At 37.3% G+C, this 26,915-nt stretch overlaps 2 long non-coding RNA genes across 3 annotated transcripts in view; one reads left to right on the top strand and one right to left on the bottom strand.

The window, feature by feature from the left end:
• Nucleotides 1–20,500, top strand: part of LOC104848403 — a 105,303-nt gene extending 84,803 nt beyond the window's left edge. Inside the window, exons 3-6 of one of the 2 annotated variants that reach the window (XR_776403.1) lie at nucleotides 3,121–3,196; nucleotides 7,112–7,253; nucleotides 19,074–19,254; nucleotides 20,357–20,500. This is a non-coding gene — a long non-coding RNA (uncharacterized LOC104848403). Of the gene's footprint in view, nucleotides 1–3,120; nucleotides 3,197–7,111; nucleotides 7,254–19,070; nucleotides 19,255–20,356 lie in introns of both variants that reach the window. The other variant, XR_776402.2, reaches the window with a different exon arrangement.
• Nucleotides 1–26,915, bottom strand: part of LOC104848399 — a 114,089-nt gene that overhangs the window by 49,856 nt on the left and 37,318 nt on the right. The window contains exons 3-4 of the long non-coding RNA XR_004517850.1: nucleotides 12,778–12,849; nucleotides 12,215–12,402 (exon numbers count right to left, since the gene is read on the bottom strand). This is a non-coding gene — a long non-coding RNA (uncharacterized LOC104848399). The remainder of the gene's footprint in view (nucleotides 1–12,214; nucleotides 12,403–12,777; nucleotides 12,850–26,915) is intronic.

Here is a 26,915-nt window from a genome sequence, read left to right as displayed (position 1 = left end):
GGAGGAGAGAGGAGGAGGAGGAGGAGGAGGAGAGAGGAGAGAGGAGGAGGAGAAAGAAAACACAAAACTCTGAGCTAGTTCTAAGTGACTCCATGTATCTTATCTAGATAACAAAAATACAAGTCCCTAGGCAAATTAGAAGAGGAAGAGCAGGAAAATAAATGTCAGTGTAATAGTTTGAAGTCTTAAGGATTAATAAAGGAATGAATGAGATGAGAGGAAATAAATGAAATGCTTTCTTTCCCCTCTTTGGATCTATTTAATTCTCCTTTTCACTAATGCATCCCTAGATAGTTTTAAAAACATGCCAACACAAACCTGCAGAGGAAGTAGATAATGAAGCCTGTGGAGAGGGTCTTAATATTAAGTAGGTTTGAGAACTAGGAACAAGGGGAGGAAACTGGATCCTTTCTCACTGTTCTATGTCAAGCACAGATTGGATACTTAAAAAAAAAAAAGTACTCTTTTTCCAAAATATAGTTTTACATTCCTCATGTGAGTGTATCGATAGAGAGACAATCCTCAAGATTCTGGAGTGCATTTTTCTTTCAGAAAATCTTGGGTAAAAAAGTGATCAGAATCTTCAAGCTTCATGCCTGTGAGTGAAGTGGCAAAACTCATGAAAATTACGTTAGAACAAAGCGGACAATCCAAGCAGTTCCGAGGAATCTGTCATGCTCTAGAATTCACCTACCTCTCCACCTTCTTCTCTTACCTTGTTTCCCTTTGTTGCTGAAAGTCTAGAGAGACCCAGAAGAAGAAGTGTGCTGTTTTCTCATTCACCTCAGAGCTTTGATGTGCTTTCTAGTTGGACACTTTCTCCACCATGGCCCTCTGTGCAAACGCCTTGATCAGTAAAATGTAGGAGCTTTGCTGATTGGATGTTTTTAAACTAAAGACAAGTATATGCATAGAAAAACTACATGTAGAAATGTATTACTTATGAAGCGATTTTTTAAAGCAGAAAATCAGGGAATAGATGAAGAAAGTCAGAGAATAAATTTGTTTTAATTAAAATGAAATTATCAGGAAGAGTTTCTGTAGCTCTTGATTTGTAGGCTTTAGGCTACCGGGAAAGTTAAGGTCAGGGACTATGTAAGTGCTACAGAGCAGGCAGGGCGATGAGGCATGCCCGGGCATGCACAGTTACACACTACTGGGGCTACTTCGCAGTTCTTTGTTTTCTCATCACATGTAAGTATATATTAGGCTTCCCAACTAAGTACTGATTTTATTTCTTTTATGCTTGCTCTTAAATTTCCCCTTTTCTATGAAAACTATAGTCCCATAAAATTTGTTTTATTGCAAAATCCCAGTTACAAATATATAGTGCTAGATGAAGAGGCATGGGATTTCTGGGCCATTTTATAAAACTAGGTCAGTTTTTAAAGGCTTTACCAATTTACAGTACTCCCTGTATCTTAGGAGAGTCCTGATTATATCTCCACAAACACTTGTTATTTCTGCCTGAAAAATAACCTTTCATATTTTCATTAGTGCTCATTACTAGGAACAAATTGTCTAGGTTTTCTTTAACCAAAGATGTCTTTATTTGACTCTTAGGAATCAGTCAGAATAAATTTACAGATTCTTACAGAGTTGGAGTTTGTTTGTTTGTAGTATTAGCAATTAAACTCAGAGACCTCACACTGACATACATCCCCAGCCGTTTTTTAAAATTTGAGACAAAGTCTCAGTAAGTCACTTATTTGCCCAGGCTGGTCTTGAACTTGTGACCCTCCTGCCTCAGTTTCCCAGAGTGCTTGGCTTACCACAATACCCCATATGCCCAGCATGGTAACAGTTTTTAGTGAACAGTTTATAAATTTTCACAAGTATGTGTATCCAGGTAACCAACCGTACAGCATTGCTATTAACTAGAAAGCTCCCTCACATTCCTTTCTAGTCTGTTTCCTACCGTGTCTCCATACCGTGGTCTCCATACCAAGGCAAACACTATTTAGATTTCTGTACATGCTGATACTGTTTACAAAAATGAAATGGCACAGTAATACGGTACCATGTCTAACTTCTTTTGCTCAGCATGCTGTTTTAGAGACTTAGCTGTGTGGATGCATATATTACTAGAATGGTGCTTTTTGTTGCTGAATAGTCCACTGTGTAAATATACAATAATATGTTAATTCACTTTCCTGTTGGTGGTCATTGGATTGTTTCTACTTTTTTTGTTAGTATGAGCAAAAAAGCAATAAGCATTTTACTGGAAGTTTTGGGATAGACACGTGTTCTTATTTTGGGGGGTAAATCACATGAAGTGAAATTGCTGGCTTATAAGATAGATATACATTTTAATCCTATAAAAACAACGGAGGGTCCTGGGATTCAGCTCAGCGGTTCTGCTGCCTGCCTCACAATCGTAAAGACCCGAGTTCCATCCCCGGTGCCCCCACAAGAAAACAAAAACCAAAAAACAAATTTCAATAATTTCCTTAGTGGTTGTGTCTTTTTATATTCTTACTCTTGCTATACTGAGAGCACTTGCTGAGTGTGTAGTAGATTTAAGTGTAGAAAGTCTAGTGTTTATACAGTGTTAACTGACTGTGGTTTTCATTTGCATTTCCATAGTGACTAAAACTACGTTTTTTCTGCTCGCTGACTATAAATCAATTTCTATAATAGTATCCAAGTATTTCCCCATTTATGAGTGTTTTACCTCTTGTTACTTATTTTCAGAAGTTACTTATGTAATGCTTTGTAATACATGTATATTATGAACGTTTTCTCCCTGTTTTTGCCTTGCTTTTAATATTCTTAACACCTTTTTTTGAGAAAAATGTTTCTCATTCTAATGAAAACTATTCGATCAAAGTTTTTATGTATTGTTAGTGATCTCTGTGTTCTAAGTAATCTAAGCACTGTGATAATAGCAAAGATATTTGCCAGGTAGCGAGATTTGTATTTTTAGCTCTTATATTTGGGGCTATAATCAATCTTGAGTTTTTTGTAAAGTGTGAAATATAGGTCAAGGGTTTTTCTTTAAAGATAACCTGCTGACATAATAAAATTGATGAAAGGTCTCCTTTCAACACTGAATTACAATAGAAAGTTAATCAAAAAGCATTTGACTCACTCTGTTTCCATTACCTGCTTTTATTGTAGGTTTATTTAGTCTACTTCTCTACACTTAAACCAGAACACAACGTCATGGTGGATTTATGTTAAATCACAAAATAAGGTAAGGTAAAGCTTCAATTTTTTTTCTGAAATAGATTTGATCTTCTACCTTTTATGCTTCCACATGAATGCTGTCACAAAGAACTTATTTAAAAAGTTATTTGCATTTTTAGACTTCTTAGTTTGTATTTAGGTTTATGATTGATTTTGACTTAATTTTATAGATGATGTAAGGTATTGGTAAATCTTCCTGTTTATGTTTTGGGGAATGGCTTGTATATTTTTTTATGTATCGCATACCAATATTGAAAATATCATTGTCTCTCCCATTAGACTGCCTTGCCAATTGGCAAAAATGAACTGGCTGAATGGCATAAGTTAGGTGGCTTACTAGGAATTGCTCCCCCACCCAAATACACACTCTAACTCTACATGAACTAGAATACCACTGTGATAATTCTGAAGACCAGGAAAGAGGCTATAGTCATCAGGTCTTTATAAACTATGTAGCCCCATACTGGGCACCCTTGGCAGAGAGACAAAAGCAGCAACCATGAGTCCACACTTCTGCCTCTCATAGAGATGGAAGCTGATGCAAGCTGAGGCAACTAGCATCACAGAACTGTAGTCCCTTAGGGAGATGCCAGGAACAGAAAGAGATAAGAGAATATTTTAGAGGTCTTAGAATATCCAGGTGGCTTGATTGCTGAAGGTCCTCAAAGTCTGGTCAAGATAGTGTTTTGTTTTGTTTTGTTTTTTTCAAATGCCCAAATTCCAACCAAATATGTGAATATTTCACAAGGCACACAAAGAAAAGGGAAATAAGTCCCAAAGGAAAGAAGCAATGTACATCTCCTAAAGCCAATATTAAGCAATTCATATCTGTGAGCTGCCTGATGGATAATTTGAAATAACCATCATAAAGATGGTTAATGAACCAAAGGAGACCAGAGATAGAACTTAGTAGAAATTGTACTTGAACAAAATAAAAGCATAATGCTAATTTTTTTTTTTTTTTTTTTTTGTACTGGGATCAAACTTGGGTCCTTGCATTTGTGAGGCAGGTGGCAGCACCACTGAGCTAAATCCCTGGCCCTATAATGCTAACTTTGTCAAAAGGAGCATAAACATGGTTGTTTTATGCCTGCATTTATAAAAGCATAGCTTTTTCTTTTTTTTTTTTTTTTTGGTACTGGGATCAAACTTGGGTCCTTGCATTTGTGAGGCAGGTGGCAGCACCACTGAGCTAAATCCCTGGCCCTATAATGCTAACTTTGTCAAAAGGAGCATAAACATGGTTGTTTTATGCCTGCATTTATTTTTTAGAATATTTCTATTGATGAAATTTAAATTTTGAGTTTTATTATATAAAGCAATGAGTACTTAACAGGAAAAAATAAAAACTAAATGTTTAATATTTGAGGGTTTATGAAAAACATCCAAGTTTTCAACATTGACTGTCTTGGTGTACAAAGTCTAAAAAGAACAAATAAATTAAAAGAAATTAAAGAAATAAATTAAAAGAAATAAATTCCTATATGAACTACAATGAACATCTTTATTTCAATCATCACACCTAAGGAAGCCCTCACACGTGTGTTTAGCTTCTCTTTCCTATGTAGCAGGCCATTTTTTTCATCTCTCTTTTCTTGTTTCATCCAAAACTTCCCATTAGGTTGTAGAAAGTGCACTTAGCCCGGAAATAGGATATCAATAAGATACCAAATATGTAATGAGTGCTGAGAATAGACCTCAACTTTTTTCACATCAGCTGTATACTTAAGAAATAGTCTTTGCTTCAACTGTCACACCCAAGGCAGTCTTCACAAAAGAAAATTGCATGTTCCATACACAAGTATCACTCACATTGATAGCACATATGTTTTGTTTTCCTGTCCTTTCTTGTAGGGCACAGTTGACCTCTTTTTGGTTTTCCTGTGACATACTAGGTCTTTGGGATGCTACATCTGCTTGTTCACATGTCAGCTCACTAGTGTGCTCCATATTTTTTTTTTTTTTGCGTTGTTCCCTGGGCAGAAAGATTTTGTATTTCCTCTGCTGTAAATGATCTCTTACGAGTTCTAGTCCCAGTCCTCTAAGAACATTTCTCTGTGGTATTTTGCACTTCTCATTTTCTTTGTAGTCTACCAAACTATTTATGCCACACATTTCGGATCAAGTAAAATACAACCATTGACCAATGCTTTGTCTTTTAAGTGACATCATAGTTGCTGCACAAACTCATCAACAGCATCTACTCTTGGTTTTGTTGTAGAAAGTTTCCATCTCAGGCTTCCACTTTGTCAAGGCTTCCTTATCAATATTTCCATCTTGGTGCAGTGTTGACATCACCAGAACAATTTTACTTACCTTGGCCCTACATGCGGCCAATGTTATATCTTTCTGAAATCTAAAAATTGAACTATAAAATTGTTGTGGAATCGAAACACTGCATTTGGGATTTCTGCTTTGTTCCTCTGTACTGTTCCTGCACTGCTCAGGTTGTGCTCAGTTAGCAGATGTGATGTCGACTGGAACCTGGTAAACCAACTGGAGAAGTCCTGTTCCGATGTGTGCACAGTATCACCCCACTTTTAATATATCAATAAGGATACATTTCTAAATTAAAAGCTTAAGTCTTTGCATCTACACAGGCATACATTTTGTGCCATATTTGTGTAGTAGGCTGTAGTTTTAGTACTCCTAGTTTTGAGCAAAGGAATTTTCTCTTTGGTAAATATAATTTGCACTTTTTTGTGGTACTGGGACTTAAACCTAGGACCTTTGTGCCAATCTACATCTCCCACCCTTTTATTTATTTTTAAAATTATAAGACAGTCTTGCTAAATCACTAAGTTGTCCAGGCTGGGTTTGACTTTTTGATCCTTCTGCCTCATCTTCCCAGAGTGCAAGGAATAAAGTGTGCATCACTGTATCCAACTATAATGTACACTTTCACTTATCTTAGCCAAGGGGCTGAGAAGCAATGTATAATTTACACTTTCATACTATGATCTTTCTTGAATTTGCTATGGCAACCCTACTGTGAAATCATATGCACTGATTTTTCTTTCAGATAATATGGCCACTATACTATCTTGTCACTTTTGTATGCTATTTCTTATGCCTAAGATTTCTACTACTCTCTACCAAATAAACTGTGTCTTCTGCTCAACTTCTTGCAGTATCTGAATACTTTTCTCAAGATATTTTTTATCAACATTTGATTGAACAGTTAGTTTGTACCAGTCCATCACATCCTTGGAGAGCCTCAGGAAGTTCAGAGATTGGACAGTTGTCTTGCTTTAGAATGAAGAAATTGAGAACATTCCTAAAACTACACACTTAATGACTGACAGAGCAAGGATGCAATTCCAAGCGTACCTGACTTTATAGCTAGTAGTTACCACCACTAAGTGATGCTGTCTCATTCACCTGTTTATCTTTAGCTTTACCCATTCATGACCTGAGGTCCCATTTAAATTATATTCTATATGTCTTTTACCCTAAGCACTTCATTTTCAAAATTCTTTATTGCTTCTCCTCTCTCATTTTCTTGCTTCCATTTCTGAGGCCTTGTGTCAGTGTTTTGCTTTTTGCCGTATCTGTTGCTATAAAATAAGGCTCAGAACAACAGGGAGTTCCACGGGTGTTCACTCAGAAAGCAAGGCTTCCATAGAAAGAACTGTGGAGATTCCTCAAAAATAGTGGATTTTCTTAGGTGTTATCTTAGATAAAACTTCCAGGGCTCCCTCGGTGAGAAATGGAGCCTTCGGATGAAGGCATTTGGAAAGTGGTAGCCAGCATGGTCACACATGGGATTCTCTGAATCTTCAGGGATTTGCCCTCTTTGCTCATATCTCTGTTTAGCAAAAGGCATTTGGCTAAATTGTAACTTGAGGACCAAGATGGTCTGGGGACAATCTCATGAAAGCTCTTCTGGACTTAATGCCAGTTTGTGTATAATTCTTTGCAGGCACTATGTGCACCAGAGATGAATCATGAAGCCTGTAATAGCCAGCAGAACACTTGCATTCTCTTCTTTGTGTACTCTAAAAAACAGCTGAGTGGAGCACAGCAGTTCTCTTCCCTGTGATTCAGAGTGCGATTTTTAAAAGGTAGGTAAATTTTTACAGTTTAATGATTTCACATTATGATGCAATCCAAACTCTAGTAGAGTCTAGCATTCTAGAGTCTCTGCTGATGGTTTATAAATTGTTAGTTGTCTCTAAAGAGTATGTCCATATATCTATAATACACCGATTGCAACATTTGCAGTCATGGACTAGATGCTGTCTGTGTGAACTTAGACCACCCACTGTCTGACTCACAGGAAAGCTTTTATTTGCCTGTTGCAGATATATCCCTATAGCCAGCCTGGCCTTTTTCCAAGAAGGTACTGACCGATGCCTGCTCTACATACAATTCTTGCCTTTTTTGATGGGGAGAGGAATGGACCATATGTGGCTAAAAGCTACAAAAAGTCTATCCTCTAACACAAGCCTCTTCCTTCCCTGTGCCAGGAAGACCTTTCCAGCGGTCTTCCTGGACCATGCAAAGTTCAGCTCTACTAACATGAGCTGGGAAGCTGGACAAAAAAATGGAGACTCACAGTGACTTCCTCTTTCCTTTTCTGCTCCTGGAGGCAAACAGCAAATTGAACTTGGGGAGAGGGAGAGGGAAGGGAGAATGGGAATGAATAGGAGAATTTCTTCATTCCTATCCCTCCTCTCTGCCTTGGTTTCAGCCACTACCATAACAAACAGTAACATATGTTTCCAGGTAACCCAAGAGATCATAAGAACAGCACTTTTGGACTATCTTTTAGGGGCTCTTCTGAAATATTCCCAGAGTTATGCTACTTTTTCCAACAAAATATTTCTCCTTCCTAATTCAATTCTCCTTTCAGTTTGGAACCACAAACAATGATAACTTTTATTTTCTTTTTTGATATTGAATCAGTTTGCAAAGCACTGGAATTGAGTGTGTTTTAAAATCTCAGGTTGGAGTTCTTAGAATTCTGAGCCAAGTCCATTCTATTTCCCATATGCTCACAGGAAGTTTGAATTGATGTCATTAGAAATTTGTGTGTGTGTGTGTAAGCCTGAGAGGGGGAAAGGTATTTCCCATCATATCTACTGATTTTATCATTACTTGTGCCAAGCTAATATTTGCAAGTGTACAATACTGATGAGCCAGGCAGTAATTCCTATCTTTTTGTTTGCATTCACTATTTTGAAAAGACTAGCCCCTGTATGGGGGACATCAGTAAGTTTCTGTTAGACTCTGTTTCCAAATCATACAGCTTTCTACATATTTTCTCACACCTTCAATATGCATAGTTAGGGTTGGGGATATAGCTCAGTGGTTCTGCTGACTGCCTCGCAAGTGCAGGACCCGAGTTTTGTCCCCGGTACAAAAACAAACAAACAAACAAAAAACCCTTCTTCAGTATGCATAGTTACATCATCAGGATTGATACTTAATATCAACTCAGGAAAATTATTTATGTTTCATAATTTGTACTTCAATTTTGGAGAAAAATTGATCAGTTTCCCCCATTTGAGAGAGGAAAAATCCTTTTGCATATGACAAAAACATCTTCAGTTGTGAAAAAGTATGTAGAAGGATAAAACAAAACCCTGTACAGTGAACACAATTCCACAAAGATTCACTGAATTTCTGGTACAGGAGAATCATGTCAGTAATGCATGTGTGTGTGGTTTGGCTAAACTCCACAGGCACCCTGCCACCTGATAGCATGCCACCCTTCACTTCATTTCACCTAAACTCTAGTATTTAACAAGAGAATATATAACCATTTATATGTGTCTAACTTATCCTAAGATCCCATTACCTGTCTTTGACTTCTTTCAGTGCAGGAATGGAAAGTGATGAGTTCAAGCAAGTTAATACATTCATATACCCTCCTTCTCTTCTTTTTCCCCTTGTTTATGTCTGTCCTGGTAAAAATCTGTTTTCTTTTGAGCTCTTGTTTGTATTCTCCATACGATGTTTGGCAGATTCCCATATGACTTTCCTGTTCTCATCCAGACAAGATACAGAATAATTTCAAAGCTATAGGTCTCATCACGTTCCATTCCTTAAAGTGCAGCATGTAATATAGGACTGACCCTCTAATCTTAGTGACTGCTCTTGTTGGATGAAAAAATCTAATTTGACTGTATCAGCCCCTTTGGTTACCACAGATATCTACACTCCCAGTGGCCTTTTTAGTTTCCAAAGTGTTGCTTACTATTCCCCACCATCACAACAAATGAGCAAAAAGAAATCCAGAAAATTATAAAAGCTCTTAGCAATTTTTTAGTTCTAAATTAGTCACAAACCTAGCAATTGTGTACAAGATAGATCTTTTGCAAAAGAGAAGGAAACCAAGACATGGAAGGAAGGGTGTGGAAGAAGATGAAAACAGAATTAAGCTGTGTCGTGTACGTTTACCAGCTGCTCATGAGAAATGTAATCATGATGTACTGCAAGTATGTACTAATCAAAATACAAAAGAAAGATAAAACATGAGAATATCATTCTGAGTTTACTGGGAAACATTTGGAAACATTAGAAGTGGATTATCATTTATCTACATTATGAAAGTCAATTAGCAATTACATGCCAAATGCGTTATTCTGTGAGGATTCCACATCAAAAAGGAATTCCAAATGCAGCTTTCAGTAATCAAACCAACACAATTGTGTAAAATTGTTTATATTCTCTTTATTCCATAATATGAGCCAGTTATTTCTGTGCTTTTTGGCTAAGGCTGTATTCAACTAATTACTAATTTCACAGGGCCTATTTACTATGCTAATGCTTTCTCCAAATATTTCCCTGGTGCAAATTAAGGCAATTATTTTATTGGAAAATTTTTTCTAATATCTTGGCTCTCTGTTCTGTCTCATTATTGTGATTGTAAGCTACTTATCAAAAATCAAATGCTATTGACTGTGCTGACTGAGTTACATAGCATCCAATTTTTTTTGCCTTGATTTCCATCTATCTTAAGTGCGGTCTACATTTTTAAAGTACTCAAAACTTGTTATTTTCCACGGATTTGTTTTCATTGCACAATTTTTAATATCTACACTTATTTAATATACTTTATGGTTTCTTGCATACATTCATTTCACTCACAATGGTTTTTTTTATTTCAAAACAGCTTCATTTATAGACCAGAATTGCAGAAATAATAGAGAATTTCCCTACTGATACAGCCAGTTTTTTTGTTTTGTTTTGTTTTTTATCATGGCTAGTTGGAGTCCTATATGCCTCACTTATCTGTTAGATTCTTTTGCTCTCTTTGGGAAATTTCTGTCATTAATTCTGTGAACAGTTTTTTATGTCATTTGTACTTTCTCTTGCATTTTTGTGTACTCCTATCAATCTTATATTCTTCTTTGCATCATCTAGGAGCTGTTGGTTCAATTTTTCATGGTCCCTTACTGTTTTTAAGAGATCTCTCTTTTCATGGCCACTGACCTCCATACTGTCTTCTATGTCTATTCTTTCTTCAGATTGGCACATTCTGCTGTGAATACTTTAAATAGAGTTTTTAATCTCCTGGATATCTGTTTGAGTCAATTTCATGGTTTCCATTTCTTTCCTATACTGGGCACCCATGGCTTCTAACATGGTCCTGAGCTATCCATTTTTTTAAATGTTTCTGTTCTAGAGTCTCTAATCATGTCTTTCATTCTGCTCACCAGCTCTGTAGTTATCTGGGAAATTATTTCTGTTTTCAATTTTTCTAATGTATTGACCTATTTTGTTACTTCCTGTGCTTTCAATACAGGATGTCCAAGTGGTTGATTATCAGACTTTTCCACCTCGTTTCTCCTAGAATTTGCCTTTGGTAAGCTGAATGTCTGTGTTTCTGCCTTGCATAAATGTCTTCTCATTTCTCTTTTCATTGCTGGTACTGTCCTTGTTTCAATTCCTGGGTTAATACTTCGATCTTCCTGGTATAGCTGGACTTTAGGTTTTGAGTTTCTAATGACTCTGAGACAATCTCATTTTCATAATACCATGAAGGACAACTGATTAGATCAATCACAACACCTTAGCACTAGTGATACAAAAAGCTACACTATAGCACCAAGAACAGCTTGGAAAATGACAATTTGTAGTAGTTATTACTCTATCACCTATAACCTTGTTAATTAAAACAAAATCAAGGACCATCCCCAACTGTGTTTCTAGTGAATGAATTTTTCAACTTTACCCTTCAGAATAGGGACTTAGAAGGGGTTGGGAGACAGATAGGTAGAAGGATAGAGAAAGGTTAGAAGTGAGGCCAGAGGACACAGGAAGATCATGCTAACTGCAAGAAACTGCTAAAAACAAGAGGAAAAGACAGAATGAAAGAACAAAGACAAGAATAGAACAGCTGAACAGCAATAGGGAAGCCAGAAGCTATACTCACTTTCCTGTGAAATTAATTACAGTCGAAGAAAGAAAATGAAAAAGAAGAAATCTGAATTAGGGAGGAACAGGAACAAAAAGGGAGATGAACAATGTGGGGGAGAGAAAGGGAGAGAGACAGAGAGAAAGAGAAAAGAAAAAATGAGAAAGAAAATGTTTTGAAGAGTATAAAAGACAAACTAAAAATTAAAAAGAGAAAAAATAATTTTGAAAATTAAAAAAAAAATTGAAGGGCCTTCAGGGTATGTCTCTGCTGTCACGATAGATAACATTGGCAAGAGTGTGCCAATCTAAGTCACTAAGTCTCAGCAAGCCAGCAGCCAACCCCGGAGATTCAGGCTGATTTCTGGCTGCAAGGCCCAAGTTGAGCTCCCTGACTGCCTGCAGTGTTGAACCCTGCAAGTTTGTACAGCAGGTTCCAGCTGCCCTTCCTTTTAAGATAGTCAAGTTTCCAGTGGGAGGTGGTGATCCCTCCAATTCACCAACTATGGTGTCCTGGTATGCCTCTATTGCAGAGATTCTTTTTACTTTTCCAGCGGACTTCAATTTTCATCAAGGAGCCTGAGAGAGGCCCTTTTTTCTGTTTTTCGCTTCTGCTCTAGTTTTTGCAGCTCAGGACAATGGCCTTTATGACCCCCTGTACCTCTTTGGTGTGGATCCAGCCAAGTCCAGAGGCAGGGTTGAGGGGCAGGGGGAGGGGCAGTGGCACTGGCGTGGTGCTGCAGGTGCCTTCATGGCTCTGCTCCCTCCTTGGAGGCCCAGGTTGGTGGTTGGACAGAAGCTCAACTCCACAGGGCTCAGCTCCTCACCTGTCTGCTGTGGCTTGGAAACCTGGGGTGGGGGTGGCCACAGTAACATAATATACAAAAAAAAATAAATAAACCTATTACCATGCACTTAGCTTTGAGAGGGAGACAAGAAAGTTGACGATTATTATATAGGATGATTTCCACTATCACTAATACAATCACAGCATCTATTATCTCAATGGAATGGGATATTTTTCATGCATTTCACCTATCCAGTGACATTTGCTTTTACCTTCTTTTGAGGATTTCACAGAGATATGATATTGCATTATCTTTATACAGATTCATTGTGCTCACTGCTACAATGTTATTTGGGTGGTGTTTTTCTACTAAATATGACTATTTCCCACATTTTATAAATATCTCCAATCTCATTTGAAGTGAGGGATTCCTTTACCTTTTTATCTCCTCCTTGCAGATGAAATTTCCTCTGTAACTTTTTGCTGTTTGGAGATGGTCACCCATAATCCTGCAATGAGAGACAGAGAGAAGAGCCACTGGCTCAGTTGTGATCATGTGACATTCAGCATCATATACTGTTCATGGCAAGACATTGTTAGATTGTCAAGTTAAATTTTATTAGAAATGTTTAGCTTGTGTAACATTCACAGAACAAGTTACAATCCAAGGTTTACTGTACTTGGTTTCAAATGCCACTAATCTCTTCAGCAGCCATATCTGTTTTGGCTTCAAATTTATACATGGTTCTTTTCATGGCAAAACTTTTTCAAATTTTTCTACTCTGCTTTTTGTCCCCAATTCTATTAATCTGGCTAAAAGCAGCCAGCAGAACCTGTAACATGTTGTGAATATTGGTGTGCCTGGAAATTTCCTCTGCCAGATTATTTAGTTCATGATCATCAATCTCAGTCTCCTGCAAAGTCTCAGGACATGGACAAAAGGAGTTAAATTGTTTTTCCATAATATAACATGAGTGGTCTCTAGTCCCATTCCTGAAATAATTCTAATTTTTTTACTACTACCTGATGATTCTGGCCTTTACTATCTGCATTTTTTGGTACTGGGGATCCAACTCAGGACCTTGCACTTGCAAGGCAGGTAGCACCATCACTGAGCTAAATCCCTAGTCCCATACTATCTGCATTCTTATAAACATTTTAGTCTTCTAAGCTCTGACCAGAATCAGCCATCAAGCTCTGCTTACAACCATCTAAGCTTTCTCCAGCCTGATTCTTCAAAATTCTCTAAACCAGTTTAAAAGTCTTTTGAACCACTTGTCAAGGCACAGTTACAGCAACAATCTCTCTTCTCTGGTATCAATTTTTTGGATTAGTCAGGCTTCACATCACTGAGATAACAATGCCTAAAACCTACAATTTAAGTTTAACTTGGCTCATTGTTTCAGAGGATTCATGGATAGCTACTACCAAGGCAGACACATCATGTGCAGAAGGGTGTATTATAATTAATTTACAGTGGCCAGAAATTAGAGCAAGGAAACTGTACCAGAGGGAGGGAGCCAGGGATCATATATAATACACAAGGTTATACCTCAGTGACATGACCAGAAAAATGCTTATTGTATGTGGCCAGCATTACTCTGTTATCATAACTAGAAAAGGGCACAACAGTTAAACTATTGGCCAATATTCCTGATGAACAGAAATACAGAAATTTTTGGAAAAATATTAGCAAATTGAATGCAACAGCACACAAAAGCAATCATGCTAATCAAATTGATTTTGCCCCAGGAATGTAAGGATGGTTTAGTGTATGAGGAGCAATACAAGTAATATACATCAAATCAAGAAAGGAAGGGTAAAAATTATATGGTCATCTCAGTAGATTCAGAAAGAGAATTCAATGAAATTCACATTCTCTTTTCATTAAAAGCTCTGGAAAAGTTATCTATAGAAGGATCATGCCCTGACATAGTCTATAATTAATATGTGAAAAAACTATAATTAACATAACTTGAATGGGGGAAAATTGAAAATGTTTCCTCCAGATTAGGATCAAGACAAATATATTCACTTCTATTCTATTATTCCACAAATTATTAAGGGTTTTAGCCAGGACAGTTAGTCAAGAGAAAAAAAATAAAAGCCATACAAGTAAAGGAGGAGTAGAACAATCTCTGTTTGCATACTATATGATTCTGTGCATAGAAAAGAAACTAAGATTCCCCCAAAAGATTGTTAGAACTGATAAATTCAGCAAAGTAGTAGGACATAAAATCAATGTACAAATATTAGTAGCTTTTCAATACACCAATAATGAATTTTCTGAGAAAGAAAGCTTGAAAGCAGTATCATTTATAGAGTGATTTAAACCAATTAAGTGAAAGACATCTGAAACGAAAATTACTGAACATTGATGAAAGAAATGGAGGAAGACACACACACAAATCTGAATGAACCTCCATGTACATGGATTGAAAGAACCAATATTACTATAATCTCCATAATGCCCAGAGCAATCTAGCGATTCAGTGCAATCCCAATCAAGGTACCAATGCCATTCTTTGCAAAACTAGAAGAAACAACCCTAAAAGTTAGAGTGAAAGAAAAAAGTACAAATAGCTAAAGCCACCTTGAGCAAAAAGGAAAAAAGACATAGTATAGGTAATAATAACAAGAACAGCATGGTAATTAGGCATTAAAACAAACTAAACAGAGATCTGATGTATTAGAGTAAACCCATGCACATACAAATAACTGATTCTTGGCAGAAACATACATTGGGGAAAAGAGCCTTTTCAATAAATGGTGCTGGCAAAACTGGATATCCTCATGCTAAAGGCTGAAAGTTTCCCCCTCTCTCTTACCCTATATGCAAAAATCAACTCAAGATGGATCAAAGACCTAAATGTATGACCTGAAACTACTACATGAAGTATATGAGAAACATTTAAAAACAATCATACAGGCAATGATTTTCTGGATAGGAAACAAAAGTAAAAATTGACAAATTGACAAATGGGATTATGTGAAACTACAGCACTTGGCACAACAAAGGAAGAAATCAACCAAGTGAAAAAATAGCATACAGAATGTGAGAAAATATTTGGCATCTATTCAACTGACAGAGGTTTAATATTCAGAATATATAAGGAACTCATAAAATGTTTAAAAAATAAATAACCCAAGTAATAAATGTACAGATGATTGGGACAAACACTTCTCAAGTGGCCAAAAAATATAGAAGAAAATATTCATTTTCATGATGGAAATGCAAAGCAAAACTATAGTGACATATCATCTCCCCCTATTTAAAATATATTACTCTTAAACCCCAGCAAATTCTAATAAGGCTAATAAATAATGCTGTTGGCAGGAATGTAAATTAGTACAACCAGAGAACTGTATGGAGATTTCTCCAAAACCTAAAAGGAGATCTAGCGTATCATTCAAGTACCCCACTTCTGGGTAAATATCCATAGAAAAGCATGCAAAAACAAAAAAAAAATATCCACTGACAATCGTGGAGTTGGAATTTAGAGTAGTATGAAGACCTTTGTACACCAGCAATGCTCGGGACATGCAGGGCCATGTTTATTGTGGCAGCATTCACCATAGCTACAAGATGGGATCAGTGTAAGCGTCCATCAACAAATGGATGAAAATTATGTTATATTTACAAAATGGAGTATTTTTCAGCCATAAAAAAATGAAATCCTGTTGTTTACAGCAAAACTAATGGAATTGGAAGGCATCATCATAAGTGAAAAAAACTAGACCCAGAAAGACAAGTGCCGCATGTTCTTTCTCATATGTGAAAGATTTTTTCTAAGTTGACCTGAAAATAGAAAAGTAGTAATGGGAGATTAGGCCGAGTGTGGGAAGAGGTTGTGCAAAAAGGAAGGTTTCATTTTATCATGTTGTATGCCTTTGTGGAAATGGCACATTGAACTTCTTTAACATGGACATTTAATGTGTTCATTAAAAAAATTTTAAGATAAAGTGAGCTTCCAGTAGGAACAAAGGGATAACACCATGGCATACATCCTGCACCTCACTCTGCAAGAACTGAGTTTGATGGTGCCAGGAGCCTTGATGCGGGCACTCTCCAGCAAGAGGCCAGTATGGACAAAGATCTTCCTCTGGGATTTTCAGGTCTTGAATATATTTCACATTTTTCTATCCTAATCTATAACTCCCATGGACTGTTACTACAAATCTGCACAGCATTTCTCCTCTTTGTCCAGGACAAGTTTAGAAATGGAGAAAGAATTAGCCTTTTGTCCTGAATTGGGAAGTAAACAGGCTTGGCTCTAACATTTAGTTCCCAGGCAAGCATAGAGATAGATATCAGAAACAGTGAAGTAGTCAGTCCAAGCCAAGCCACCCCTAGGCAGGTGTCTCCAATCCACTAACTCTGCTTACATCTCACTCTTATGGTTAGAAGGCCAGATTCAAACCCAGAATTACTAAATTCATCAATCAGAGTCTTGAGACACTTATAACAATGATAATGTTAGCCAATATTGATTGAGCACTTTCATCAGGTCCTGGTCTTAGCGTTTTAAACAGTCACACTTTAAAATTTTAATTAATTGATATATTCTCTCAATATATTTCTAATTATTTTCTTTTCTGTATCATGTTATATTAGATGTAGTAATTTTTCATTATTTTAACATTTAATATGTTGATATTTAGTGGAACTCTAAGAGAATATTGCGCCATCCTCAGTGGAGGAAAGATAGCCTCTTTAATAAATGGTGTTGGAAAAACTGGATATCAACCTGCCACAGATTAAAATTAGACCCTTATCTTTCGCCATGCACTAAATTAAAATCCAAATGGATTAAAGATCTAAATATTAAAACAGAAACATTAAACTTGCTGGAAGGTAAGTTAGGCAGAACTCTGGAAGACATTGGTATAGAAAAAGACTTTATGAACAAATCCTCAGTAGCACGGGAACTAGCAGAAAGAATCAACAACTGGGATCTCATATTACTAAAAAGCTTCTGTACTTCAAAAGAAACCATTAGCAGAACTAAGAGACAATCTACAATGTGGGAAAAAATTTTTACCAGCTGTACCTCAGACAAAGGACTATTATCAAGGATATATAAAGAACTCAAAACAATCAGTCCCCCCAAATATAAAGACCCAATCCAAAAATGGGCATCCGAAATGAACAGACATTTCTCATACAAAGAAGTAAAAGCAGCAAGAAAATATATGAAAAAATGTTCCACATCACTGGTCATTCGAGAGATGCAGATGAAAACAACACTGAGATTCCACCTCACCCCACAAAGAATGGCTGCTATCAAGAAATCACACAATAACAAATGTTGGCGGGGTTGTGGGGAGAAAGGACCCCCCCTCCATTGTTGATGGGAGTGCAGACTAGTGCAACCACTATGGAAATCAATATGGAGATACCTCAAAGAGCTTGGGCTGGATGTTCCATTTGACCCAGCCATCCCTCTGCTGGGTATCTTTCCAAGAGAACTAAAAGCATCATATCACAGAGAAGTATGTGCACCCATGTTTATAGTGGCACAGTTTGTAATAGCTAAATCTTGGAAGCAACCTATTTGCCCATCCGTTGGAAACTGGATAAAGAAGTTGTGGTTTTTCTATAAAATGGAATATTACTTCGCCATAAAGAGTGAGAGAATAGATTCATTCATAGGAAAATGGATACATATTGAAGATATACTCCTAAGTGAAATAAATAAGTCCCACATGTGTAAATACCAAATAGTTTCCCTGGTGTGAATATTCTGCAACAATGCATAAGATTCTAATAAGATTACTGACATTTAGAAATGGGAAGAAAGGAGCTAAAGGTGTAGGGAAGGTGTGATGCATAGGGGAAGAACAAAAAGCGAACAGAAAAAAATGTGAGAGAATGAAAAGATGAAAATAAAGTGTTTGTAGATGGGGAGGGGAGGAGGGGGGGAAGGGAGGTCAGAGGTAAGGGGAAAAAAATGAGAATCAAGACTTGACATGTAAAGGTACATGATCCCAACAATGAATGTAATTGTACTGTATCCCTAAATGTACCAATAAACTCAATAAAATTAAAAAAAAAGAGAATATTACAATTGCAAGTTATTCTCAATCTTATAAAAGAGAGGAAAAAAAACTTGCAATGGCTCATCCTGTCCCTAGGAAATGTAGAGCCTAAGACCACTGAGCCAGCCATACCTGAACAGAAGTTCTCTGGTATCTACTGTGCAGCTGACATCATCAGAAGTTCTTTGGAATGCCCATAAATACAACACCCATGCTTTAAGTTTTATGTTAATTTCCAAATGAAAACATGGTTTTGTTTTGCAGTATGCTTTGTAACAGGTGCCTTGAGCTTCCAATGTTAATATCTTCTATAATATTTGCCTTAGTTGCACAAATTTAAGGTGTACTCCTCTCAGACCTTATTTTAGGCTAAAACTTTTTGATTTTGATTTCCACAATCACTGTTGGGCATTGTGGCTGTCTTTTAGGTTTACATTAAAATAGGGCATGTATCAAAGACATCAAAACAACTTTTATACATACTTAAGATGTTTTTGCAAAAATACAACAATAAAAATATAGAGATGCAAAAAAAAATGTTCCTAGAGATACAGGCATGTGTCAAGTATTTGGCAAATGTTTAAATTTTTTAAAAATGTATTACAGTGAAAGACATATTACTTCAATCTCCCTCAGAATACTCCCTCTTTCTTCAAATACTCTAATCCCATCATTTTTGCCACTTCTGAAGCAGGTCTGGAGCCTACTTGAGTCTTATCACATATGATCAAAGATAGGGTGAATGCTGCCACCAGCTGCCTTCAAAAGAAAAAGAAGCTCATCAAAATGTTACCAGTGTGTCTTCACCTACCTTATTCATCAGATCTGCCACCATGCAACTGCTGGTCTTCCCCAAAGTCAAATGATCATGAAAGGTAAGCGTTTTGAATTGTTTAAAGAGATGGAGGCACCCACACCACACACCTGAAGTCACTCATGAAAGATGACTTTTAGAACTGCCTCACAAAGTGGCAAGAATGATGGCATAGTGTGTTTGCGATTTGAGGGATATTAATGTCAATATTGCTTTCCCTGAAATAAAGTTTTAGAATATAAACATCCACCAAATGTTTAGAATATAAACATCCTCACCTCATATTTAAGTGTTACAATTGAATGACTCTTATATACTCAAAAGTGACGTTCAGAGGACCTTAGTAATCTAGCAATGTGTAGGATCATGTGGATTAGGGAATATTCTAAAGATAGAATTCAGTCAGGACCTGCATAGTGGAATCCAGCTTTATATGAGGAAGCCTAGACTAACAAGACAGCAATAGGAAATATCAAGGAAAATGAATGCAAAAATAGGTTTTAAAACCCTGCAAAACATAAAAATAATTTGGCCTCTGACTAAAGATGCGAGAACAGAGAGGGAAGGATTAATGATGTCATCAAGTTTTGGAAGATGTATGCAGGGGCCACTGTTAGTACCACACAGGCCTGCTTCATCTGCTCCCTGAATCTATCTCCCAACCACTATGATACGGGTATTGTCTGCTAAGATTTACCCTTGCCCGTTTGTCTGGAGAAATGCCCTCAAGGATTGTCCTTAGCATGGAGTTGGAGCTGTCCCTATCCCAGGAGCCAGGGACATTTACCTCTTCCTCCAGGGACCTGATAGCTAATGACTGACTGATACGCTTTTCCCACTGCCTCAAGGTGAGCCAACTCTGTGGAGCCTATCATGCCTTTTGGCTCCCTGTGGGGCCAGTTAGAGGCTAGACTTCAACTGAAATTGAAACTTTGCTGAGCTGCTCCTACCTTTTCTGTTTTCCTCACTTCCTTCCACATTCTCTTGAGAGCACTTCCTTAATAAATCACTTACATGAGGATGCCTTTCTCGGGCTTTGCTTCTGTAGAAATAGACCTAAGATAGAAGAGTAGGCAACTATTGGAGCAAATGACAGAGAAGGGGAAGTAAGAGAGGGGAGTTAATTTGGACTTGGTTGATGGGTACTATCAATCTTTTCCCAGCATAGTCTGAATTCTCTTGAGCAACCTTCACCCAGGAAGCATACATCACATCTAGAGGAAGAAATTGCAAGGTACTGAAGAAGTAGGCAGGTATGAAGTACCCTTGATCTTAAATTGACTTTCTCATGTCAGTTCCTTAACTACCAAAGCAAATTCATATTAAACTTGCCCTAAGTACATTTTATTGGTTGACCTAAATTTTAAAATTGAAAAAAATTTCTAGCTGGGAATGGAGAACCCATGAGCACCTAGGGATCAGCAAAATATCCCAAACAATTTTTCAAGTGTTTTACTTTTGGCAAAACTCAATTTAACTCATTTTGCAAGTGTTCTTCCCTTCAGTTTTTAAACCCTTGGGCATTTCAAAGGAAATTTAATCCATATGTTTCTTATTCATTTACATTTTAAGTCATAAAAATGTTATTTTTATAAGAGCTGTTTGATATCCAAGAAACTTTCTGAGCCTTTTTAAAAATCTCTTTAAAGTCTTGGTTGGAGCCAGGGAGCAGACGTGGTGTGTGATACACCACCCGAGAATGTAATCCAGACAGACTCAACCAGAGACTGACCTCAGAACAATGCCTTCCACATCCAGCCAAAACAAACTGTGGCAAAGAGATGCTCAAGAAGGTTGGTCTGGACAACAGAGAGTCCTTGAGAGACACAGAGATAGCCACAGCAAGTGGTAGCAAGGTTGAAGGGGATCACTAGTGTGAGCTCGATGTGCTTGGGTGTATAAGGACTAGACCATCTACAGTACAACAAATTGTTGTTCTTGGCAGCTTTCAGCGGATCTGCAGATTTCTGCAGGACCAAGCTCCCTATCAGAACCCAAACATGTTACATAAAGAAAATTGTGCCTTTTCATAGCATTATAACATCTAAGGGCTTTAAGTAATTTATTGCATATCCTTACTACAGAGCTCCAGGTATGGTTAAAATGATAATTTTAGTGTATACTTAAATGATGTAAAAAGTTCACAATATATTGCTAAATCATTATGACTGACCTATACACAGACATTGGGACATTTTTTGTTAAGAAAGGGGGAATTTCGGGGCAACCCACTTTCCAGTTCCCCTTCTGTCTCTCTTAGACAGAAACTTTCTTTCCCTCAATAAATTTTTCCTACTCTTAACCTCTGTTGTTCCTAGAATTCATTCTTTGATTTTAGAGAACATGAGCTCACATTTTGGATATCTAGCAGGTTTGATAGTTACATCTCTTCCCCTTGTATCATTTTGGAGTCCCACTGAGATTACTAGATGGAGGTAAGAGTTTTCTTTCATAAATTCTAACTGTAGTCTTCTTGCTTCATAGATTGTAACTTGTTTCTTAGGCTTTCATTGGTTTCATGGATTCTGGTTTTTCTTTCATAAACTCTGGCCTTTGTTTCAAGTGTCCTAATTTTAAATTGTGTTTTAAATGTTTGCAAATTTCTTGTTTTTCTTATGCATTGCATTTTGATAAAAATTGTGTTTTATTCTTGTTTCGTATGTGTTGCATTTGGACTTAGTTGCTTAAAATGCTGTAAAACGGGTGTCTTACGAAATTATCTCAGATAAAGACAGTTCGGGCTTTTCTCTGTTCCTTATAGAATCATAAACAAATGGTGGTTACTCGGCCAGCTGGCAATTGCCCATAGGGTAGTGCCACTGTCAAATCAGAGGACAGGTTTCTCCAGTTCCCCTCTGGTGAATCCCCACTCCCATTGAAGCCAATGGCAGATAGAACATTGACCAGATAGGCAATTGGGCTCCTTTTGGAGACAGATGTCTGCTTGCATGGAACTAGTGAAAACTGAGGTGAAAACTGAGGTGACAACTGAGGGGTCATGACCAGGGCTACTCTCTGTTGGGTACCCAAAGGTCCCTCAGAAGAAACTAGCTCCCGACAGCCCATCTGGGCAATCAGCAGAAAATCTCCACATCTTGTCCTGTATCTGGACTCCTCAGTGAGGTGAAAGGGGAACTTGTCAGTGATCATCAGGTATCCTCTGTCTCAGAGTGATCTGAAGTGATGCAGACAAAGCCCTTTCCTAAGCCTCCATTAAGAGCTGAGCTACAGGTTTGGACTGCTTTCTCTACTACTAGTAAGACAGACCTCTAGACATATATAAAATACCTTTCATAGATTAAAAACTACCAAATCTTCTCACCCTTCCTAGGCATGGTCTTTATCATTTATGTGTGTAGGGGAGAAAAACACCTTTTCCAATAGGTTATAGACTTTGGAACTTTGACTGTGGTCTTATAAAATGTTATGTGGTGATTTTTCTTGGATGTTTAACCAGCTTGAGCTTTATTTGGACTTTTCCTCTTTGCTAATGAGTTAGAAACTCCCCTTAAACTTTTCTCCAACTTGTTGGGAGTTCATTTGAGAATCCCTCCTAGTCAGATCACATCTTCTTCCAGAAAGTCAGACTAAGACAACTTACAACAACTGGTTTGTCTTACAATAAGGAAAATAACAATCAGTAACTTGCATTTGTTTTTACCTGCTAACTAGAATATGGAACTATTTTGGCCAGCCTTTCTCCTCCTTCATATGTGTGCATAGAAAGTGAATAAAGGTGCCTTTACTGTGTAGATTGTGGCTGCTAGGAAGACCTATGAGTTTCAAATACTTAAATTTAAAATGGACCTTAAAGGAGTAGCCTTGTCTTGCTGCTAATAAAAGTTGTCTAAAAGACTGAGAGACTACAGAAATTTCTCAGGGCTTTCTCTACCCTAGGGCCCAGGGCAGAATCTCTGACTTAGCATCTCTGGAGGTGATCTCTTTTATAGGAAAAGTGCTATATTTTCCTCTGTCTCTTTCAAGGAACTAGAAAGCAGTGGTTTGAATTTTTTGATTTGTTAGCAATACTACCCTAAACATGATCGTTCTAGCTGAAGTCAATTGTAACTTGTGCTTTGAGAGTACTTACTGAAGTAAGGATATGAGTTACCTGAGGAAGATAAGATCATGCTGGTCCTGTCTGGTTTTATTTTCTGGGTCTCTCTCAGGATAGTAGCTACCTACCCTGGAGTGGAATAAACCTTGGCGAGTGCACTAGGGGTCACAGGAATCAAGCAGAGACTGATAGGACATCATATTTGTTTCTCTTGTTTTAGATTAGGAACTCCACATCGGAACCTCACACTCCTTTCAAATGTATTAAGGAGCAATTTATTATTTGTCTACACCCGCGCATAGTGGGCCTACTTCCTCAAGCCAAGTACACAGAGGAAAGTACTATGATGCTATCTCACTATTAGAATTATATTGTAAAAGACAGAAAATGGTCAAAATTATCTTATGCTGAGATTTTAAGAAGTAATTCTTGATTATGTTCAAATGTAAATGTGTGCCATAGAAAAATGAGACACCTCACCCGTTAGACATTCAGTACCTCTAAGCCTGAGGCTACTCCTCTCGCCCTTTAGAAAAAAAGTTTCTAAGACAACTTCAAACCTTGACTACCAGGTGCTGAGGATGGAGTGTCTAGGCTGGCCATAATTCAAACCTCCATGAGGCTATATCCATCCTTAGCTAAGTTGTTCGGGCCCCTCAAAGACAATATCCCTTGCAGGAAGTAAATGGCAAATGTGGGACTATTTGTATTCATCTGTCTTTTTCTCAGTGATCTAAGACATATTAAATGAGACCTAAGAAAGTTTTTGATGACCCTGATATGTACATTGAGGTCTTTAGAGAAATTACTCAGACCTATGAACTAGATTAGAAAGATGTGATATTGACCTTCAATCAAATACTAGTTTTTAATGAGAAACAAGTAGTATTACACTAGAGACAAATATTATCTTAACTTTAGAAATTCAAAACATAGGCAGCCAGAGGAATAACTGGTTTCTACTGGAACACAATCAGTTCCTAAACGGGACCCCTACTGGCCTGACAATCAGATAGGAGGTTAAAACAGAAATAGAAGACATTTTCAGGCATGTATTCTTAAAGATCTAGGAAATATGAGAACTAAGCCCTTCATTTATTTTAAATTGCCAACTATCAGAAAGAGATGAGGACATCCCTAGATCCTGATTTGATAAAAGGAAATACTATAGTTTTCCCCAAGTCAGTCTTGCAATATGTAGATGGTATAGTGTTACATGCCCCTCAGAAGAGCTTTCTAGCCAAGACACCGTATTCTGCTGAATTTTCTAACAGACAGAGGTTATACTGTTTCTAGGTCTAAGGCTCATGTTTGCAGCCTTGAGGTAAAATACTTAGGCCTTAGTATGTCTCAGGGAACCCAAAGACTTGGGGAAGAAAGAATTAATCCAATTATTTCCTCTCCACAGCCCAAGACCCTAAAACAGCTATAAAGAGATTTCTAGAAATTACCGGCTTTTATTGACTTTAGATAGTAGGATATAGTGAGATCATGTGACCCATCTATCAGCAAGTAGAAAAACCAAAAGACAGCCATAGTTTAACCTGAGAACCTGGTTCTCAGACCACATTCCAGAAGCTAAATTAAACACTTCTAAGTGTCTACTTTCAGGACACCATTTCAGCTTGTATATTAATAAAAGGACAGCTAAGGCATGACTTTGGGAATGTTTCTGCAAGATCAGAGAGATGCTCAACAGCCTCTGTAGAGTATTTAAGTCATAAATTAGATATTATCAATTCAAAATAATTTATTTCAAAAAGAAAATCCCTAAGCAATATAGTTAGAACACTTTCATTCTCTTTCAAGAGATAAAAACAAAAACAAATAAAAAACAAAAAACAAAACAAAACAAAAAAAAACAGCCATTCAGATTCTTTGATTATTGGTTTAATTTTGTGCTTGGCAATGCAATTATAGGTGGTCATATCCTTTGTCTCTAGAGATATGTTCTGCTGAGGATTGCCTATCATTCTGGAAAATGTCCTTCTATACCTGAGATGGTTAAGATTTAGTTCTTGTGCCATACTTAAAGGCACTCTTCTGTCCCTTCTCTACTGCCCTGCCCTGAGAAATAATGCAGTTCTCAACCATATTTAACTCAAAGGCACTTCCCTCCTCGGTGGCTTCTGGATTTCAAGACAAAGCTTCCAGAATGGTAAGTGTCCCTTTCCTAGAACCCGTCCAGAGTAAAGCCGACCTTAATTTATTTCTAGGACATATTCAAAACTGGTCTAGGCTTCATCCCAAACTGTTGAAGACTAAATATACGTTTTAGTCCAGGTTTATCTGTCTTTCAGCCCTTGGGTCAAATTAGAGAATGAAAAGAACAGCTAACCTGGCTCTGGCCACTTCTTATACCTGTAGTCTGCCACCACTGGCACTGGACAAGACAAAGTCTGAGAGACACCTTAGATTGACCACAGAACAAGAGGGGTAGATAGAGTTGAGTTCTTTCCCTTTGTTCTTTTCGAAATAGAAAAAAACAGTCATAGGCAGACATCTGCAGCACAGCAGGCTGGAGCCTTAGCAGGCCTTCTTTCACTATGTAGAATTCATACTCAGCTCAAAAGAGGGTCCCCTGGTCTCTTCTACATGCAAAGCTGGCCTGAGTGACCCCACTGGAGATAGTTAAAATTACTTGGAACAGTCCGTCCCTTTAGCGAGAACAGGCATATGCAGCTATCAGCAACCATGAGAAGCCTGTATACCCCGTAGCTGGGGCTTCCAGTCGGATAAACTGTTATCTTAGGGCCCATCTTAAAACTGTTTTTGCTTTCGCAGGTGTAGATTTGTATTCCTTTGATTCTTATTATAAGAGATCTCTGTTAATTGATCTACAAAGTTCTAACTAGTATTATTTATAGTTATAAACTAAAAATTATAAAAGATATAATTCAACTTGGCCAAATACATCTGAGTGCACTCTGGTTTACAAACAAGTTAAGTGTGTGTCTGTTCAATTCCTTATAACATGTACAGCTGTTTTGTCTGAGGTTTTTTTTCTTTTGCCATTTGGAATTTTTAAAGATGTTTGCCTGTAACTCAGGTTGGCTTATAGATAAATGTTACTAACGACGTGCTTCCCCCAGATTGCGAGATGATCCAATTAATGTCAATTGGTTTTACAAATACAGTACGTATTGTTGTCTATATAATAACTGAGGAATCTTTCATAGGTCAAAAGTAACATGTTAATTGTTATGATCTGGCTCTCATAGGTCATCTAAAAATTTGTTTGGTCATGGTCAAACAGCTAAGTTTTCTATGGGAAAACAATAAGGTTTTATTTAAAATGCTTTTGGTATAAAACAAAATTAAAGCACAATGGGTTTCATGTACTGATACTTATTGTTATTTCATGATGTATATGTTCATGCATTCTGGGTGTACAAGTCTTCTAGGATATTGTTTATGGTAATGATCTTTTTGACTCATGTATCTGCCTTTCTTGCATTCCAGCTCCTTGTGGTAAGATAGATGTCAAGCCAGCATGAGCTAACCAGTCAAATAATAGTTTTCTTAAAAACTTATGTGATGTATGTTATATGTGTCACCAGTCAAAACAATGTCACACACTAAAATCAGAGGTTGGACATTATGAACTCCTAAGGTACCTCTACAGACCAACATGTATGTTATCTCTAGATGGCATTCTTCTAATG

Source organism: Fukomys damarensis, unplaced genomic scaffold (genome assembly GCF_012274545.1).
Source record: "Fukomys damarensis isolate Sample0158 unplaced genomic scaffold, DMR_v1.0_HiC HiC_scaffold_18, whole genome shotgun sequence".
Taxonomy (NCBI): domain Eukaryota; kingdom Metazoa; phylum Chordata; class Mammalia; order Rodentia; family Bathyergidae; genus Fukomys; species Fukomys damarensis.
The sequence above is the reverse complement of the archived record's forward strand: the minus strand, read 5'-3'. Positions and strand labels throughout refer to the sequence as shown.